This window comes from Symphalangus syndactylus, chromosome 17 (genome assembly GCF_028878055.3).
Source record: "Symphalangus syndactylus isolate Jambi chromosome 17, NHGRI_mSymSyn1-v2.1_pri, whole genome shotgun sequence".
In the NCBI taxonomy this organism is placed as follows: Eukaryota; Metazoa; Chordata; class Mammalia; order Primates; family Hylobatidae; genus Symphalangus; species Symphalangus syndactylus.
This window is the reverse complement of record NC_072439.2, coordinates 93,610,603-93,630,737: the sequence shown is the minus strand read 5'-3', so window position 1 is coordinate 93,630,737 and position 20,135 is coordinate 93,610,603. Positions and strand designations below refer to the sequence as shown.

General features: G+C 38.0%; 1 long non-coding RNA gene across 1 annotated transcript in view; it reads right to left on the bottom strand.

The window, feature by feature from the left end:
• LOC134733177 (uncharacterized) overlaps positions 1 to 20,135 on the bottom strand; it is a 594,472-nt gene that overhangs the window by 209,811 nt on the left and 364,526 nt on the right. The window contains exon 14 of the long non-coding RNA XR_010116696.1: positions 4,863 to 5,005. This is a non-coding gene — a long non-coding RNA (uncharacterized lncRNA). The remainder of the gene's footprint in view (positions 1 to 4,862; positions 5,006 to 20,135) is intronic.

The following is a 20,135-nucleotide window of genomic DNA, read 5'->3' as shown; positions in this document are numbered from 1 at the left end:
GAATGCCTATGAGAAAGAGTAGCAGACATGTGCAGACTAGGAATGTGACTGGGGCTCCTTGGATTTCAAATCCATCATACCAGACTATACATGCCCATTAAAAATCTGCTAACATTTGACTGCTTCTTTCTTGTACCCCTGTCTAAGGTATATTTTTCCTACTCTTCCCTTTATTCTGCCAGAGATGAAAGTAGCCATGAATTTCTTTACTCCTAAATATAGCTTTTTTATATTTTGAAATCCACTTCCTTTAGGTTTCCTCACATACAGATGCTCCCTGGCTTATCATTGGATTATGTCTTGATAAACCCATCATCAAACCAACATAGTAAGTCCAGACACAATCTGATTTATGACGGAGTTATGGCCAGATAAACCCAACATAAGGTTGCAAAAATTATAAATTGAACCATCATAAATTGGGGATGGCCGGTATTCTGTTCTCTGATGGGTTAAAAAATACTATAATTCTATAGTTTATCTGGCTTGCTCTTATTGTTACATTTGGGCAAACTTTTTCTTGTACTTTAGGGGAAGCATAGCAAGTAAAAAAAGAACTGCTTTTATGAGAAGTGACAACTCATACCCTAACAAAAGCAACGTTTTACTTTATAACCATAAAGTTAGTTCTCCGTTTTGTCTATAATTGGACTTCATACAAATGGAATCATATATAATATAAGGTTTTCTGTTCAACTTCATTTTCTCATTATTAGCCTGTGAGATTATTTGCTCTATGGAGTGGTACTGCGTTCTTTTCAATGTTGCATAATATTTCAATGCATGATGTATACTCTGGCTTTATTAGATGGACGTTTGTGATGGCAGTGGCCGCTCCAGATGGCCTGCAGCTGCCACCATGCCAGCTGCAGCAGGGGCGTGCAGCCTGAGCTGCACACTCCATGAAGCTGGTGGAAGCCCGGGACAAGTGGGAGCCCCACCCCTTCCAAGCTGGGGTGGGAGATCCCCGGGTGCTGCTGCAGCTGCCCAAACCATGGCTGCAGACTTGGGCTTCCAACTCCATGCAGCAGGCAGTAGCTCCACCCTCCTGAGTGGAGTGGCAGCTGCCCAAGTTGTAGCTGCAGATCTGAGCCTCCCTGTGCTCTTGAGGGGCCAGCAGCAGGCAGGAGCCTTGCCTTCCTGGGTACAGCGGCAGGCGCCTAAACTGTGGCAGCAGACCCAGGCCTCCCACTTCAGACCTGGGCCTCCTGCTTCTTGAGTGGCCCCCCTCTTTCCTTAGCAGCCGCAGCTGTGAAAACCACAGCTGCAGACTCAGGCATCCTTGAACTCTTGGCGGTCCAGGAAGGCCCCGCTGCCCTAGCAGGCTCAGAAGTGCTTGCTCCTGATGCCTGGCTTCTCGCTGCTGTGAGTGCCCTCTCCAATGGAGCAAAGTCAGGGCCCAGCCCAGGCACCACAAATGCAGCAGGAGGCAGACAGGTTCCTGGGTGGAAGGGGTTGGGTTTCTGGTGAGGCCTCAGCTTCAGTCCAGGGAGGACCTAAAGGCTGGGGGCCAGCTGCCAGTCCCACCACTGGAGTGGGAACTTGTGGTTCCTTTTCCAAGCTCACCTATGGCCAGCCATGGACTAATCGGTGTGCACTTTCTCCCCTCTGAGGCCCATAGAAGCCCTGGGCTCAGCCAAAGCTCAGCAGAGAATGGGTGACCAGCTGCAGAGAGGAGCTGCCCTCTCTGTTGATAGCAGGAGAACATCGGGAGGACCAGCAGCAGAGAGGGGCTTCCCACTCCAGGGATGACCTGCCTGCAGAGAGAAGCAACCCATCACATGGCCTCCTCCTCTCTGCTGAGGGCTGAACACTCATCGTGACACTGTGGCTGCAGGAAGGAGATACCTACAGTCGGTCTCTGAGCTGTTCTACTACTCAATAAAGCTCTTCTTGGTCATGCTCACCCTCCACTTGTCTGCATGCCTCATTCTTCCTGGTCACAGGACAAGAACTCAGACCACCGAATGGCAAGTCTAGAAGAACTGTAATACAAACTGGTCTGAAACACGACCCTTGCTCACCACATGGTGGGCGAAGAGAGGGAGAGAAGAGGTTTAGCCCTTCAAGCCAGGGCTGTGGCTCTCTCTTTGAGGCCCTGTGGTTCCTGGCATCTCTGAGCTTCGGGACACTGCATTTCCTGGTGCCAGCCGGGGAAGCTGCTTGCAGTACACCTGGTCCAGCTACAGCCTTGCAGAGAGTCGGCACCTGGAGCTGCCCACCCAACTGCATCTAGCATGCCTGACTATGTGCAGTGACTGGATCCCATGCTCACTCGCTCACACACCTCTTACCCTTCCATGCCTGGCTCATCCTTGGCAGGCATGGGATCCAAGCCCATACCATGAGCCAAGTGCAGCCTGCCAGGCTGAATGGGTGGAATGAGCTGGGCAGGCCCAAGCAAAAGTCAAGCAAAGGTGCCACCACCCACAGAGGTTTCTGACCAGAAAAGCAACACTTCAAAGATCCTGTAACATTTGGAGTGTTTCCACTTTGGGGCAATAATAAATAAAACTTCCAGGAATCTCCATTTTATTTTTTTTGTCTTTGGTGAATGTATAGACTCCATTCTCGTGGAAATGCATCTCCAAGTAGAAATGGTGGGTCGTAAGAGTGGCATAATATTAGCTTTAATAGATATTACCAATAATTTTCTAATATGTTTTTATCAATATATCCTCTTGCCAGCAATGTTTGAGAGTTCCAATTGCTCTACACACTAACCAACACTTAGTATTTTTAGTTTAAGAAAATTTTTAGTCATTCTGATAAACATATGTTGGTATCTCGTTATGATTTAAATTTGCATTTCCCTAGTGAATAGTACTTTTTCATATACCTACTTGTTACTAAAATATCTTATTTTCTGAAATACTTACTTAGGACCTTCACCTATTTTTGAAAATTCGATATTTTAATACTTAATGTTTTGAAGAAGCTCTTTATATGGAATTAGAATAAGTATTTTTCAGATATTCATATTACAATGTCTTTTCCAGTCTGTGACTTGCCTTTTCATTCTTTTATTGATGGCTTTTAATGAAATAAAATATTATTTTTTTACTTTTAATAATGTTTGCATATCTGTGCAAATGTGTGGAATATATACGTGTGTGTGCATACATATATAATTTCTTCTTCTATATTGTTAATCTTCATACTCTTTAGAGGAACTAACCTAATGCTTTTGGTTTAAATACTTTTAAAGTTTTATACATCTAGATACCTCAATTTAACATTTAATTTTTATTTTCATATTAATAGCTTTAAGGTTACATTTTGGGAAATTGAAAAAGTAACTTCCCCAAGAACTGAGGAAGTGACTTTCCCAAAATCACACGCTAGTTGGTATTGGAGCAGATTTCACGACAATATCCTTTGATTCCATTGATATTTATATGTGCTCCTAATTAGCAACAACCTCTAAAATAAAAGAAATACATCCAGTGAATTTTTTTCTAGACCTTCCTACAATTTGATTCTTCAAAATTCAGACTATTCATTTTTGTATAATTCTAATTATTTTTTCACAAGTCACCTAATAGTTCCGAAAGCTTCCACAAGTCTGAGGCTTTTTATCCTGACCTGACAGAGCTATGGAAGAAACCCCTCAAAAAAACTGCTTTTATGAAAATCGACAATTTATGCATCCCAAAAAGCACGATTTTTTCCTTTGCTCTGAAGCCTAACTTTTTAATCTACTAAAAAAAAATAAGAGACAAAAGAGAGAAAAAAAGATGAAAGCAGGACAAGACATCACAAAAGAACACCGTACCAAAGAAGAAAACAGCATCTCCTGATTGCAGTATTAACAAGCACTTCATTATAGAAAAAAGTAGCTTAGAAATATATTTCAAATAACTTGACAGAAGCTATTTTGAGCGATGCTATAAAATCTTTCATATTTCCCATTAAAATTTATAAGTCATATATAAATAATAACAGTGAGTATACATATTTCTCAAAATGAAATATCAAATGGAACTATTTTTGTTGGCTAGAATCTCACGGGACTTCCTAGGTACAGTTGATACATATACTTCAAATGTCATTTTACACTCTAGGCTAATAGCTGCTGGAGACTGATGGGCTCAAACAAATTTATACTAAATGAATGCAAATAAATGCCTTGGAAATAATCAATATGGTCATATCTCAGAAATTCCATTTACTTTGTAGTTCCACTGAGGTCACACTTTCTGTATCAATCATAAGAATTTTAATGGGAATAGATATGAACTGCATATAGAGTTACCGTTTCAGTCACCCATCTTCAAATATTGGCATAATCTTTTTCATCACCTCTCTAGAGTCTGATATCTAATCAATTACCAAATCTTGTTGATTTGGCACTAGTAGTGGGAGAAGGGGAGATTTAGCACTTGTTCTTCATTTCTTCAACTATTACTTTAAACTAGGCACCATTATTTTTTCCTTGAGCAATTGCAAGAGCTCTATTCAGATTCCTATTTTTCCATTTCCTTAGTCAAATCCATTGTATGCTTCCTGGTTAAGTTTCAACAATACTAACAAGATCATGTTTGGGTTTTATTTATAATCTTCCAATGGTTTCCATTTTATTTCGACACTATATTCCAAGTAATTTTAGCCTGACGTTCAAGTTTCCACATGGCTTGTCACTAGGTCATCTTTTTCAAACGTCTTTTTTCCATTACTCCTTTCATAAATGTTCTATTCAAAACTTCAAAGTCTCTAAGATTTTCATACTATGTACCACTGTTTATTGAAGTATTTTACAGCAATGCTTTTAACCTTCTTGCCTTGAAAAAAACCTTGACAAACATACGTAATGGCTAGACCTCTTTTTACAAGTGATTTTAGCCTTTTAAAAAAGGACTTACTATTGTGTCGAGGCTGGAGTGCAGCAGATATGCAGAAGTGGGATCATAGCATATGACAGTCTTGAACTCCTGGGCTCGAGATCTTTCTGCCTGAGCTTCCCAAGGGACTACAGTCTTGTGCCACCACATTCAGTGAACTTCAGCTGTTTGTTATAAAAACACACAAAAAAACCTACTATCAATCACAAAGGAAGGTTATTTCAGCTCTGGCAAGTAGTATTGATATTAAAATGAAAGGACTGTGTGCTGATGTCTTAATTTCTGTTTGGTGGAAGAAATCAACTATCTTTAAGATAGGGTGGTATTTTCTGGTCAAGGAGGTCATAATTCAGTTAAATATATTAGACAAAAATGAAGAAACACACATTAATTAAAGTGAAAAATAGGCAAAGTGGGCTCACTTCTATATTATCGTCTGCTGTTTCACTTACTAAGAACTTTTTATCATCATATCGCTCTAACAAAAATGGATAATATTAATGCACATATATCCTTTAAGTTATTCTGGTTTTAATGAGATTCAAACTTCCTTCTCCTGGAGGGTTTTATGAGATGACTTACTGTTAAGAACTAGATTTAATGAGACCCCATTTAATCAAAAGTTTTGGGAACATGGTATTTCATATAATTGAATTCTTCAGATAACTCAAATTTACCCTCTATAATTTTCTTTAATACTGTTTGAAAATGGATAAATCCATTGTTTTCTATAGCACAGGATATTGGTCCATGTTTTGTTGATATTGAGGATTATCCTTATGAATATCCATTATGTTATCATAGAACAATACAGTCTACCCATGGTGGCTTTAATATCTTCTTCTCTAATGCTGTGGGGTTAGTTGGCATTTCTTTCATAATAATTTTGCTTCACACTAAGAATACTTTTTTGGTTCTATTTTTTTTTCCTTTTTCCTGTTTTTATCTTTTGGGAGTTATAAAACAGCGAAGTTGAAATCAGTAACTATATACTATGTAAAAGGGGCAAAATACCTTTATATGGTAGTTCACAATTTATAAAACACTTTAACACATTATTTTGTGTAATAATCAGTACAAAAATGAGTGCTAGAGATCATTATCTTCACTTTATAAATAAACACAAACTCAGAAAAGCAGACGAGATTTTGTAAGTCCATAGAGCCAGTAAGTTTTAACTATGGAACGTGAACACTAAGCTTTTAACTCCATGTACAATATATTTTGCATCGCAGCACAGTTGTCAGTAATTTTCTGATCTTTGTCAGCCTCTTTTTTTTTTCACTTGGATTCAAAACTGTCTGAATAGAGGTAAAGTCTCCTCAAGTAAGTTTAATGACTAGATGTTGGCTACTGTGCTTTTTTTAATCTGGCAATACAAAAGCTAAATACAATTCAACTCTACTCATTGTAAAATATAGTCCTGGATACCTTGACTATCAGACATTGTTAATTCCCAGAAGACATCAAATATGGCTGCTCATACGGACTTAGAGAGAGTCTACCAGATGTTCATGGGGACACTTAAGTGATTCTTTTTAATAAATAATTATTAGAAAAAAAATACAGTAAGAATTTCCACTTGCAGAGGTTCCTAGCTGAGTCCAAACTAAATTGACACACCATAGGGGTGTGGGTTTAAGGGACTAAAATCTGAGAAAGAAGCAGGCTTCGAAATCTTTCTAATCATGTGACCTTGTGGCAGAGCACAAAAAGGGAAAGATGAAGACAATGGGAAGATCAGCATAGACTCTCCCTCTTCATTTAGAATGGATTTAATGTCCTACAAAGAAAAAGATTCGGCCGGGCACGGTGGCTCACGCTTGTAATCCCAGCACTTTGGGAGGCCGAGGCGGGCGAATCACGAGGTCAGGAGATCGAGACCACAGTGAAACCCCGTCTCTACTAAAAATACAAAAAATTCGCCGGGCGTGGTGGCGGGCACCTGTAGTCCCAGCTACTCAGAGAGGCTGAGGCAGGAGAATGGCATGAACCTGGGAGACGGAGCTTGCAGTGAGCCGAGATCGCGCCACTGCACTCCAGCCTGGGTGACAGAGTGAGACTCCATCTCAAAAAAAAAAAAAAAAAAAAGATTCGTCCTGAAGCTGAAGACTCTACCTTCACAAAATATTTTACAAGTCTCTGGTGGGTATAAGGAGTATTATTTCCTAGCCCACATGATAAAAGTGACTCCTCATTTGAATAAGGGTATCCTTTCTATTTTTACATGGGACCCCAAAAAATTGTGGCACTGAGAATCTAGATGTGTTTTCCTAGAAATCTTGCTCTCGTGGTGACCTCCTGGAAGGCAGAGATTGAAATAAAAGTGGGATAAGTAAAGCAGAGGATAAGAATAGAAAGAGAATTTAAAACTATCATTGTCTTGTGATGATTATATGTGACTTTCATTTGTGAGGCAAAGGAATGAGTTTTCTTTATGATACTGAAGACCACATGTGAGAACACTACGTGTGGAAAGTGGAAGAAGACAGAGTCAGAATGGGAAGAAGGGGATGTAGAGGAGAAAAAGACTGGGATTTTGTTCTGTTGATGAATATGAAACATCTTTAAAGTCCCTAGGCTGGGGGCCCAGGCAGTATTGTTCAACAGTGCAAATACAGATAGAAGCAAGGACAATAGCTCAGCTGGATGTCATGGAATTTTTCTACTATACTAAAATGGAGAGAGTTTTTGAAACTGCCAAAGGTTTTTTGAAAAATGAACCAAATTTCTTAGATTCCCTATTTAAGGAAGATTCCAGAAAATGAGGAGCGCACACTACTCAATTACTAAATTTCTGTTTTCTTCTCTGCTAGAAGATTAATCCTTAGGCCAGATCAAATAGAGCAGATTATCTGAGAAATAAATTTTGTCTGTAATAAGTAAGATTAATATAGCCAGCTATTTTAATAAATTTAGGCTCCTAGATGTATAAATTTATTGGCTAATTTATTAGGAAAGCACAGAGAATCAGGTGGATGCCTGAAAACTAGGTTTATCTAAGATGATTTATATTTAAATGCACTAAGGAAGAGCTGCCTCCTAGAAGCCACAGCGTATTAGAGCAGAAAAGAACCCTAAATATCAAGTATGACTTACTTTTCAAAACAAGGAAATTAAATCAAAGCGAGGGAAATTAATCTGGCACAAGTGAGTCCTGAAAAAAGTATCAAGCTCTTGACTTTTGCTCAATGATTTTTTTTCTTCTTTTTTCCACATTTGGGTTCTTTGGAGATAATCTCAAGCATTGCTATGAGAAGGTAAAATAACACCAACTGCTAAAACCATATTGAGGCCAGAGTAAGGCAACTCATCATTATAAAGAGAATTTAATTTGGTAGATTTTCATCAATCACTGAGCAAATAGTAAGGACGACTCATTATTACATTAAATAAAAGGACTGCAGATAGAAAAATCAAGTTTACTTTTGAACATTCTAGTACAAAGTAAGAAAAAGAATACTAAGACTGTAGATATTTTTAACAAAACAGAGAGGAAAATGCAAGAACAGCTATTAACTGGTTAAAAAGCATTTGACACTGGAAGCAAAAAGGATGTGGTTAGCGTAAGATTTTTCTTTTCCCAAAAAGTGATAATTTCCTTAGTGCTTTAATAATAACATGGCAGTGTCTGTATTTCCCCAGGAATGTTTTATTCAAAAGAAGTTGCTCAATATAAATGCCTGTTAATAGGCTATAGCTCATAAAGCAATAAGTTATCTAGGTACATCAACAAAGAGAGTATAAAATTACATAGTAAAACCTTCTGGTTGAACCAGATATCATAGAACATGGTTTATGGCTTTGAAAATAGAAAATGAATTTATAGTTTGAAGTGTCAAAAAAGATAAGCCTGTACCTAAATATTCTGTGCCCAATTAACTGATAGTATGTTTCTATTTTTAGTGAAAGTCTAGAATAAAGCTTAATATATAGTACAAAAGGCTGCCTTCCATGTCCAAAAAAGTCAAATTATTATAGAGGCATGATTTCTGCTTTGAAAGTTTTATTAAAAATTTTCAGCAGCTTAATTTTTATTGACCAGATGTACATTGTATATCCCTTATGTGCCGTACATGGTTGTAGGGACTACTGGCGATCCAAACATGGTGACCTCCCCTGAAAGGTTTATTATTTATGAACCAAACAGTTACTGTGACATAAGACTGACAGTGATCTGTTGAAATAGATGCACAAATGGAATCTACTTCAACAAATGTGAAATAGTAATGCGAAAGGGCAAAAATAGATTCATCTTAGTTTGGGTGTTTTGGAAAGGCTTTAAAGAGAAAATGGGTTTGGAGAGCTGACCCCTGAGGCAGAAGGTGAGCAGAGTATTCCAGACAGGAATTGCGTCCAGGAACAGAAAGTTCCCGATAAGCTTGGAGACAGAGAAAGTAATTGGCGGAAGCGGCAAAACAGGAAGAAATGGAGAGATATAGAATGAAGGAAGGCTTCTGTATGTTGTTTCATTTCCTGTCACTGTAAACTAATTAATCGTGTGGCTTTTGTGGGAGATCACACACAAGAAGGCTCCAGGAACAGCTCATGAAGGGTCCTGAACCTTCGATGAGAGATGGAAGCCGTGAGCTTCCTGCTGTATATTTCTTGCAGCAAATTAGAAGCAGAGACTTCTCTAAATCACCAGTGACCTTCTTCACATTCCTCTACTTCCTCAGGTAGCATTTATCTAAACTCAATCTATCCTAGTTCCTGGTTATGTTAAATTTATCTCCACGTCTTACATTACCTGAAAGTTCATTCTTTTATGTCTTTTTTTTTTTTTTTTTTTTTTTTTTTTTGAGTTAGAGTTTCGCTCTTGTTGCCCAGGCTAGAGTGCAATGGCACGATCTTGCGATCTCAGCTCACCACAACCTCCGCCTCCCGGGTTCAAGTGATTCTCCTGCCTCAGCCTCCTGAGTAGCTGGGATTACAGGCATGTGCTACCATGTCTGGCTAATTTTATATTTTTAGTAGAGAAGGGGTTTCTCCATGTTGGTCAGGCTGGTTTCGAACTCCCGGCCTCAGGTGATCCGCCTGCCTCGGCTTCCCAAAGTGCTGGAATTACAGGCATGAGCCACCGTGCCTGGCCATTCTTTTATGTCTTATGCTCATGCTGCTCACAAGCTACTCCTGACTGAAATATTCTTCATCCCTTGTTGGCTTAGGCAGCTACTACTCATCCTTCAAGATTCATCTCCAATAACACTCATTCTGAAGGATTTTCTGAGAGCACCTAGGTAGAATAAGTCTCTTAGTTCATCCAAAACTCTTAGAACATTCCATATCACATACCTCAATAACACATGTATTTGTGTCAGCTTCAGAAGAAATTAAATAAGGAGGTATAGCTGAATGGGATCATTACGATCTGTTGCTTCATAGAACATGTTATCATCATCAAACTGATTGGAATAAATTATGAAATATGTCTACCTCTTCAACAGAAGGTGAGTCCCAGGAGAACAAGACATTCCATAGCTCTTTGTTGCTAGGACCTAGGCTAGTTTAGCCTGGCTACATATTGGCTTAAAAGATGACTAAAAAAAAATGCAATCATTTATTCTCATTTGGTTCTATCTTACATCTTAGAAATATTTTCTCCATACAAACAGTGCATTACACTGCCAATTAGTATTTTAAAACTTCTGAGTATATTATATCTAAGAGCATTTTGCATAAGAAATTGCACAGAGAATGCTTTTTTTAAGTTCTTGCATCTCTCTACAAACAAAAGTACATGTATGAAAGCATTACATTTTAATTAATCAACTCAATGAAGGATGATGTCCATTTTCTTTGCAATATTAATCACTTCCTATCACAACGAATGCACCTCAACATACCTATACGTACAGCAGGGTGATGTTCTACTTATAAGCTTGGGAAGATAAACAGAGAAGACATCTTTTGATGGTAAAGAGTAGCAAAGCTGTGATGATTTAGTATATGACTGTTTATGGTAATAAGTAAGTTATTTAAGTTGTTATAATTATGATGTGCTTAAAATACTTTCCTGAAACAGGTTGCTTTTTTTTTTTTTTTAGAAAGAGCTGAAAAACAAAACAATATGTGTAAGTTTCATATGCTGTATTGACACTTTTTATGGTCTGATAGGTGGAAAATCCTATTACTGCCCAATAATATTTGTATAGGAAAAGGGTCAGATCACAAGATTTAAGAATGAAAGATGTGAGGAATCAAGTACCATAACCTACTGTAATTCTAAAGCTTTTGGCACACAATTAAAAGGACACCAGGCTAGGCACAGTGGCTCACGCCTGTAATCCCAGCACTTTGGAAGGCTGAGGTGGGCAGATCACCTGAGGTCAGGAGTCCGAGACCAGCCTGCCCAACATGGTGAAACCCCGTCTACTAAGAAATAACCACGATAACAACAACAAAAATTAGCTGGGCATGGCGGCAGGCACCTGTAATCCCAGCTACTCGGGAGGCTGAGGCAGGAGAATCACTTGAACCCGGAAGGTGGAGGTTGCAGTGAGCTGAGATTGCGCCACTGCACTCCAGCCTGGGAGACAGAGACTCTGTCTCAAAAAACAAACAAACAAACAAAAGGACACCAGGATATAGTTCTATAAATACGACTGATTCAGGAATTAATAATAGCATGTGGTTGAAGCTTTAGATAATAGATGAACATATGATTGGACATAATTTATTCACTGCCACCTTTTCCAGCTACTTTTTTTTTCCCCAGCCAGAGTGTGTTTCTGACGCCAATCGTCTCTTCCTTCTGTGCCTACTTTGGGGAAGACAATTATGGAAGAAAGAACATCCCCTTCACATACTTTTTTGCTTTTCTTTTTATGATTATTCCATTTAAAAAATATTCCTTGAATCTGTATTTTAAGATGATATGTATGAAAATAGAATGAGCATATTCCTGGACAGCGTATTTTATATTACCTACTGTGTAATAGAGAATTTGGCCAGGCTTTGTTCCCACTTCCTAGGAGGTGAATTCTAAATCCTAGGAATTTTTCACAGTGTCTTTGTGATTCACAGTGGGACCACATCTGATACTTTATGCTAATGAGGTGACTCACAGCGGGGGCCCCCTGGAAAGCTTATGCTAAGGAAGTGACTCAGGATGGGGGGCCGGCCACAACAGAAAGACCAACCAGGTGATGCCATGTTTGAGGCTTTGAGCCATGTGATATCAGTCTGACCTCTGTGGAGATTGGGTTCAACTGTGTGACCTATGATTGAATAAGTCATACTTATTAATGAAACCCCAATAAAAACTTTCTGCATCAAAGCTGAAGTGGGTGTCCCTGGTTGGCACTCCTCTATGTACTGTCACACGTTGATGTGCTGGAAAAGTAATGCGTCCCTGGTGACAATGGAAGCTTTGCATCTGAGAGCTTCCCACACCTTGCATTATGCATCTCTCTCTTTGGCCAATTCTGATTTGTATCATTTTTGATATAATAAAATGGAAATCATAAAAATAGTGCTTTCCTGAATTCTGTGAATCTTTCTAGCATGTTATCAAACCTAGAGAACAATGGAAGGCCCTGAAATTGTAGCCGGCTGGTCTAAAGTGAGGGTGGCCTGAAGATTCCTAAACTTGTGTCTGGTGTCTGAAGTGAGGGCGTTAGTATGGCAGATCGTGCCCAAAGCCTGTGAAGTGTAGCTGAACATTGAGTATTTGTCGTCAGAACTCATTATACCTACATTATTTTTCTGTACGGGTAAATTTGAGCACACGTAAAGCTTAGTGATATCCTCAGTGTTGTAATATGTTAGGGAAAAACCTGAGAGGGGAAATGGGGTCTAATCTCCCTCATCCCAGTGTTCCTTATGTCATACCATGCTAGACATTAACACAAAATCTTATCTTTATTTCCACAATAAAATTGTGATAGAGAATAAATCAAAGCAAGGAAAGGAAAACATGTGAGCAAAATCCCAAAGCTCTTAACTACTATTTATGGAAGGCTTAGTAGATGCTGGGTGCTTTCCTAAGCACTTGAGAGCCACAATCTTATTTCATCTTCACAACAAAGATCTCCATTCTACAGATGAAGAAGCTGAGGCTCATGGAATCTAAGAAACTTACATCAGGCAACAAAGATAAGAAGTACAGGGTTAGCATACTGGGGAGGCAAAATAGTCTTACGATAACAGATTCTGGAGGCAGTCAACCTTGATTCCTAAACAGGCTTCATTGGAACAGTGACGTGTTTTATGACTAACTTTTCAATCCTTTCTGCAAAGAAATACTATATTTTAAATTAAAAAGTTTTTTTTAAAAGAGCTAGTGTGTGAACGCAATTCAATCTCTCCCTTCGATCACCTTTTTTCACTTTATTTTTCATACTTGTAGTTATGAAGTAAAGTTTAAATTGTTAATGAAGAAACAAATTTTGTATAATATTTTAAAGAGGCTTATTCTGAACCAGTATGACTGACTACAGCTCACAGAAACAATCTCAAAGAGTCCTGAGAAATTACGCCCTAGGCAGTTAGATGACAGCTGGGTTTTATACATTTCAGGGAGGCAGGAGTTACAGGCAAAGACATAAATCAATACATAGAAAGTATACATTAGTTCCACCCTAAAACATGGGATGTCTTAAATCAGGGGCTTACAAACCATAAGTGGATTCAGAGGCTCTTTAATCTGCAAATAGTTAAGGGACAAAATTTTGTCTAAAAACTTGGAGTTAGCAGGAAGGAATGTTTAAATTAAGATAAAGATGCGGTGTCAGTCAGCTACAATGTGACCTGTTGAGCGAGATGAATGCCCTGCAGACGTGACTTAACACTTGCCTTGCATGGCCTTAGGTTTTGTTTGTAATTTGGTACCTTACTGCCACAAAGAGTCTGTTCTGTCAGCCTCAGGATCCCTGTTCTAACATTAATGCTGGTCTGTGGTTGTGCCTAAACTCCAAAAAGGAGGTGGTATAATGAAGAGTGTCTGACTTTCCTTCCCATCGTGGCTGGGAACTCAATTTTTAAGGTTTCTCTAGGGTCCCCTTGGCCAAAATGGGGCTCATTCATTCAGCGAGGGGCTTAAGATTTTATTTTTTCATCTACAAAACAATTTGCATAAGATTTTTGCTTGCTTTTTTGAAAAATTTTAACAGGAACTATTAGAGAGATAACAATCCATTCAAAGTAAGAATGTGGACTGAACATTATGTGGCCTTAAGAAAATTTCTTGTCCAGTTGAAGAGTCAGCTTTTTCTTCAGTTAAAAGGAGACAAGAATGCTAATTGTGTCATGTGGTTGCTGTGAGACGTAACTCCCTAGCTCAGTGCCCAGCACATAGCAAGCACTTGATGATAATTTCTACCAGAGTTTGTGTTGTCAGTAATTTTATTGATTAATGTCACTCTAATGATTCAACTATTGCTGCTTAGTAAAATATGTACTTCTCTTTTGTATACTTATTTGGTAGATGAAGGAATATTGAGGAAGGAAGCAAATGATAGAAGACTTAGCCTGATGGTAAACTAGCTGACTTAAACCTTGCTATTTTACTTTAAAAATGACAATTCTCTGAGTCAGTGTGAATGTCAACTCAAATAAGATCTATTTCACTGGAATCCTTCAAGTTAAATGCAGTATAGAACATATCGACAACATCAAATTGATCCAAATAAATGATAAAGAATTCACCTATCTAAAGCTGTGCCCGGTGGCTCATGCCTGTAATCCCAGGAGGGAGGCCAAGGTGGGTGGATCACCTGAGGTTGAGGGTTCGAGACTAGCCTGACCAACATGGAGAGACCCTGTCTCTGCTGAAAATATAAAATTAGCCAGGCATGGTGGCGCATGCTTGTAGTCCCAGCTACTTGGGAGGCTGAAGCTGGAGAATCACTTGGACCTGGGAGGTGGAGGTTGCAGGGAGCCGAGATCGTACCATTGCACTCCAGGCTGGGCAACAAGAGCGAAACTCTGTGTAAAAAGAAAAAAATTCATCTATCTATATTAGAGATGCAGAAATTATCCTATAAACCTCATCAGCCTATGTAACATATTTGTGAGATGTGGCTGAAAAGAAAAATGATTTTCAATTGGAGCAGAATGCAAATTGATAATTAAGGCAAATCACATATGAAGAAAATATTACTAAAATATTGAAAGGAATACATGGCAATGGAAATTCCAAAGAACGAAGGAGCAGGATTCTCCCTCCCTCAGGGCCAGAGCCTCCCTGCACTGCTGTTTTACTCAATTCCTTCTGGCATCTACACTGTCATGATTAAGTAGGATAAATGTTTCCCATTGAGCTTTGGAGTGTGTAATAGAAAAACAAGGCTGAATTACCAAGAATAGCAAAGAGCTTCTCTAAATTATTTCATGTCTCAAGGACACAAGGCTGTGTGCAGAGGTGAAAAACAGTTAAAAGAAAAACCGACCACTCACACAGCAACCACAAGTTGTGAAGTTTAACTTTTCTCAGTTGATTAGAAAGAACTGAAAAAAAGACCTGTTCATTGCTTTTAAATCGCCTGATGCTTTTCTTCCTTTAACAATAGATATGAGTCCTAGGTCCTCATTTATTCATTAAAACCTACAAAGCTATTAACAGCACAATGTGAGGCATAAACATTTTTGTTAATTAGAAGGCATCCCATTAATCAGAAAATTTATTAGACAGCCAGGTGGTTCTGTGAATTAGCTTATGGTCAATTCTGGGCAAATAATACTGTTTTCTAAAGTATGAATATATTTGAGGGCAAATTTTGAAAAATAAAAAAAGATCTGGATAATAGGATTTATTAATCACTGGAAGATTGTGTGTGTGTGTGTGTGTGTGTGTGTGTGCCTGTGCATGGAGAGAGTCAAGGTTGCCAGCCCTAGAAACATATTAACCTTTAGTGTGTTAAAACTTGTATCATAATAGTATATACCTGTAAAGAGTAATATAGACACTCCTGTTATAAGATGCCTGCACTAAGCACCGTCTTGTAACTTTACACTAAAACAGCTATGAAGACAAAACAAACAAACAAACAAAAATTGAAAACCGAAAGTAATGAAAAACTAGTACTACAATTATGAGGCAGATGCAAATGACTAAAATTTTCAAAGTTTAGCTTACAATGTATCTTGCTTTTCTTTTTAAAATACATTATTGCCGAAAATATAAGTTGATTCATCTTTATTTATCTAGGCAGAGGCTCTGTAGCCAGAATTCAACATGGCAGTTAGTAAGGAAGTAAATGAAGATCACTCAAAGGAGAACAAACAAAAGCTATTCAGAGCTTGCTACAGCAAGGAAGTTAGCTACTAACATGTGTGCTCTACAGAGACTCAAGAGCAGACAGAGGAATGGGGAAGCTTTATAGAGGAAGAAAAAGAAGGTTTTATGTACGCCCTGAGTAGAGGCTGTTGACGTGGGAATGTTGAAGGCAGGCTAACTAGAAGCAGAACATCCTGTGAGATTGGTTTAGGGTGTGTATTTGGCTTTCTCTGGTTGATCCTAAGTTGGAAGCAGGAGCAAAAATACAGAAGGCTGTTAGTTATCAAGCCTTGGCTATTTGGGATCTATTGCTACAGGGGTTAGTGTTTGGCTTCCTGGCCTGGTACCGTCTCCCTGAACTGGTTACTGTAAATAGTAGGTAGGCTTCTTGGGCTGGTTTTGTAGGTAGCAGGCTGGCCTACTGGGTTGGTGGCTGCAGTGTGTGGTTAGAATTCTATGTTTATATATGGACTGCCTATGGTGTATTTGTATATTCAGTCTCTCATAAGAATTGAGGTCTGGCAGTGACATGTGGCAATTGAGAGGGATAATCCTCACAAGGAAAGTACCATAGAAGTCAACAAAAGTGGGCAGCCACAAGTATCTATGTTTGCTAGCAATTGTGCTTTTTATGTATTACATCAATTTAAATTAATGAGGAACCCGCCAGAAGGAGACAGAGGAAGATACTACCTGTGATAGTTAATTGGATAAAAGCCAGTTCAGTGTTAGATGCAGAGCTGTGCACCTATGTCAACCTTCTGCTCAGCTAAAGATCTCAGGAGGGTTACACCACCTCCCAAGTGGACCCAGGGAAGTTCCAAGGGTTATCCGATGACAAGACTTTGTCTTTTTATGAAGATGAGTAAGAAAAAATAAACTCGATTAAATTTAGTTAATTTTTTATTAAAAAGGAAGAAAAACATTAAAAAAATCAACATACACTTTAAGGGAAAATTCTACAGAATAAGAGAGCAAACACAGCATCCAGAAGACTCAAAGGAATTGCACAACTTCAGAAAATGTTTTATTGCTGGATCTAAAAGAAAACCACAGTAAACTGTGTTAAGATCTTCATTAAAATTAAAGAAGATGTGTCTTCCATGAAAATGGATATGAAAGTCATAAGGGGAAATTTTCCTTTGATGAAAATGGAGATGGAAGAGATAAACAAATATGTAAAGAAAACTGAAAACTAAATAGCAGAATGTGAATCTTCATTGCAAGTATCAAATCAATGATATAGCTCACAAACTTGAAACTCCCTCAGGATAAAAGGAAAAAGACATATTTCTTATAAGTACCGCACGCTAACCGATTGCACCACTGGAGCCACGGAAAAAGGCATATTTCTATAAAAGATGAAAGACACCATTGACATGGCCAGGGAGTAAGCCAAAAACTTACAGATAATTGATATTTCTGAGGAAGAGATATAAACAAGAAAAAAGCTATCAAATAATAATCATCATCATATGAAATAATTACAACTAACATTTATTAAAAGACCTATTATGCCTCAAGCTATATGCCTGTATTTTATTTGGATTGTTAAATTTAATACACACAACAGTACTATGAGTAGTTATATAATAATTCTAGTTGATCAATGAGAAACTGAGCTTAAAGGGGTATAATAATATTCTCCTAGGTTATTAAATAAAGTTTTGCTCATATAATTTTATTTTTTAAAAAATCAGTCAATATATGGATCCCTATATATACTTTGTCAAAAATTTTTGTACCACTAATAAAAAAATTGCGAGTTTTCTAGCTTCTTTCTTTCACTGTCATCTCTTCCCTTCCTCTTTCTCCATCCCTCCCTCCTTCCCTCAGCCAATAATTCTAACTTGATGTGTTCTACCACTACAACCAAAAACTCATTAGGAAAGACCTCTATGTCTCTCTAACCAACAGCTATTTTTGCTTATGGTTTACAGGACCTGTTGGCTGTATTTGTCATTGCTGATCAATGCTTCCCAAAAGCCTCCCTTTCTTTGGATCCTATGTTGACATGCTTTTTTGCTTAACATGTGCTATCCTATCTTTTTGAATTAAATAAAGGTTGCCTGTTAGAAACCTTGGCACAAAGTAAACTCTCAATACTTACATGTTTTGTTTTCATATTATAAATTCTGAGACCTTGCACTTTCAACAATTGATGTGCAAAATTCTACTTTTGTAATGCCAGTGTTCATGCCACTGAATAACTTAAGAAAGTCTCCAGTTTAACGTGATCTTTAGTTCAAAAGAAAATATTTGTTGAAGTATCTCAAGTCTACTTGAGCCCAAAATAAACTGAAATGGAAAATTCAATCTACCATTGTTCTGTTTTACATTTTAAAATTCTGTGAAAATGACAAAGAGTCATACTTTGGAAAGTCAAACATACATAATAATCCTATCTTTAAAAGTTATCTTAATGAGAATGGGAGGAAATGGGGAATCACTGTGAACTGTGAATGTACATCATTGCTTGAATGTTCCTGCCTTTCCTGTAAATTATTTTAGTTATGAGGAAAGAAAAGAGGCACAAAAAGAGAAGGTAAGAAGACTGTCCACTCCCCAAGTGAGCCTCATTTTCCCCATCTGGAAAATGCAGTGGTTCTACATATCACAAGAGGCACTGAGTATAAAAATACAGAGCAAAAGTGTGTTTCCACATAAAATTATTTTATGCATTAATCCATTTATCCAAAAAATGAAATTTTTTTGGATAAAATGTAAAGTACTATGTGGCAAGTACTTTAAAAAACAGACACAGGTCATGAGATAAGTACAATACCGCAAATAACCAATGTTCTGATGGAGAAGATAGGCCAGAAACCAAATGACCCCAGAACAATTTAATAATTGCTATAAAAGAGACATGAACGAAGTGTTGCTAGATGTCTCATCAACTCTTCCTTTAACTTTTCCAAGTCCCCTGTCAATAGCTTAGGTCTTATCCTTATGGAGTCTTTTCTCTTTTTTTTTTTTTTTTAACTACTTCTTAATTGAATTATCATAGTTCTCTCTCAGGTTCTAGATTGCCTCATATCCAGTATATTCTCCATCTGACTGATGATTGATTGTATTGAAATGTAGATATGAACATGTACTTCTTGCCTACAAATTATTTGACAGTTTCCCAATGTCAGCAAATAAATTCCATGCTCCTTAGTTGAGCACAATCTTTCCTAATCTACCTCCTGTCTAGCTCACTAGTCTCATCCCCCTTCACTCCTCTAGAAATACACTTAGTTCCAGTTTTATTAAACTAGTTATTTTTAAAACCTACCAGATTGTTTCCCTCACCTGGGCCTTCTTTATTCATGCTATTTTCTTCTACAGGGTTAACAACTCATTTCACATGATTTTAGCTTAAATATTAGCTTTTCAGAAAGGCCTTCTTGACAACTCTACCTAAAGTAGCACTGAGTTAATCCTTATATTGGCTCCCCTGTATCATGTCATCCTGTCACTGCCTTTTTCTTTGTTTTCTTGTGTAATGTGAGTTTCTCCCTGAATATTGCACCCTGAGCCAGGGAAATTGTCTGTTTTGGTCACCGTTTTATCCTTCGAGTTTAATACAGTTTCTGTAACATAATGGCTGTTCCATAAATATGTGTTGAATAAATAAAGTGAGCTCACCCATATACCAAACAGATTCACGAGCTCATTCTGCTTCTGCATGACTCATCTGCATGGAAGACAGAAAAAATTGGGGCATTTGATCTTGATCCTAAATCCAATTTTCTAGGAAAATAATCATGCCCTACAAGGATATATTGGTAGTTTAAATTGGAACAAGAAATTCCCCCAAATCCCAAAACACATTCCCCCATTTTACAACGTTCGATTTACATACAGGCTCACGTTTATGTTTCTCTAAGCAAGGCTCTTAATTTTTTGACTCCCTGTCCACCTCAGGTTAGTCTTTAAAATCCCATTCCTGCTTTTTATTTTGTTCTATACGAAACTGTCCTACATATCTGCGGATTAATACTGTGGCTTCATAGTGACAAACATATCATGTTAAAATATGTGGCTTGCTTAATACTTCTCAGTAATTTCCTTTGTTCCTATGTATTTGA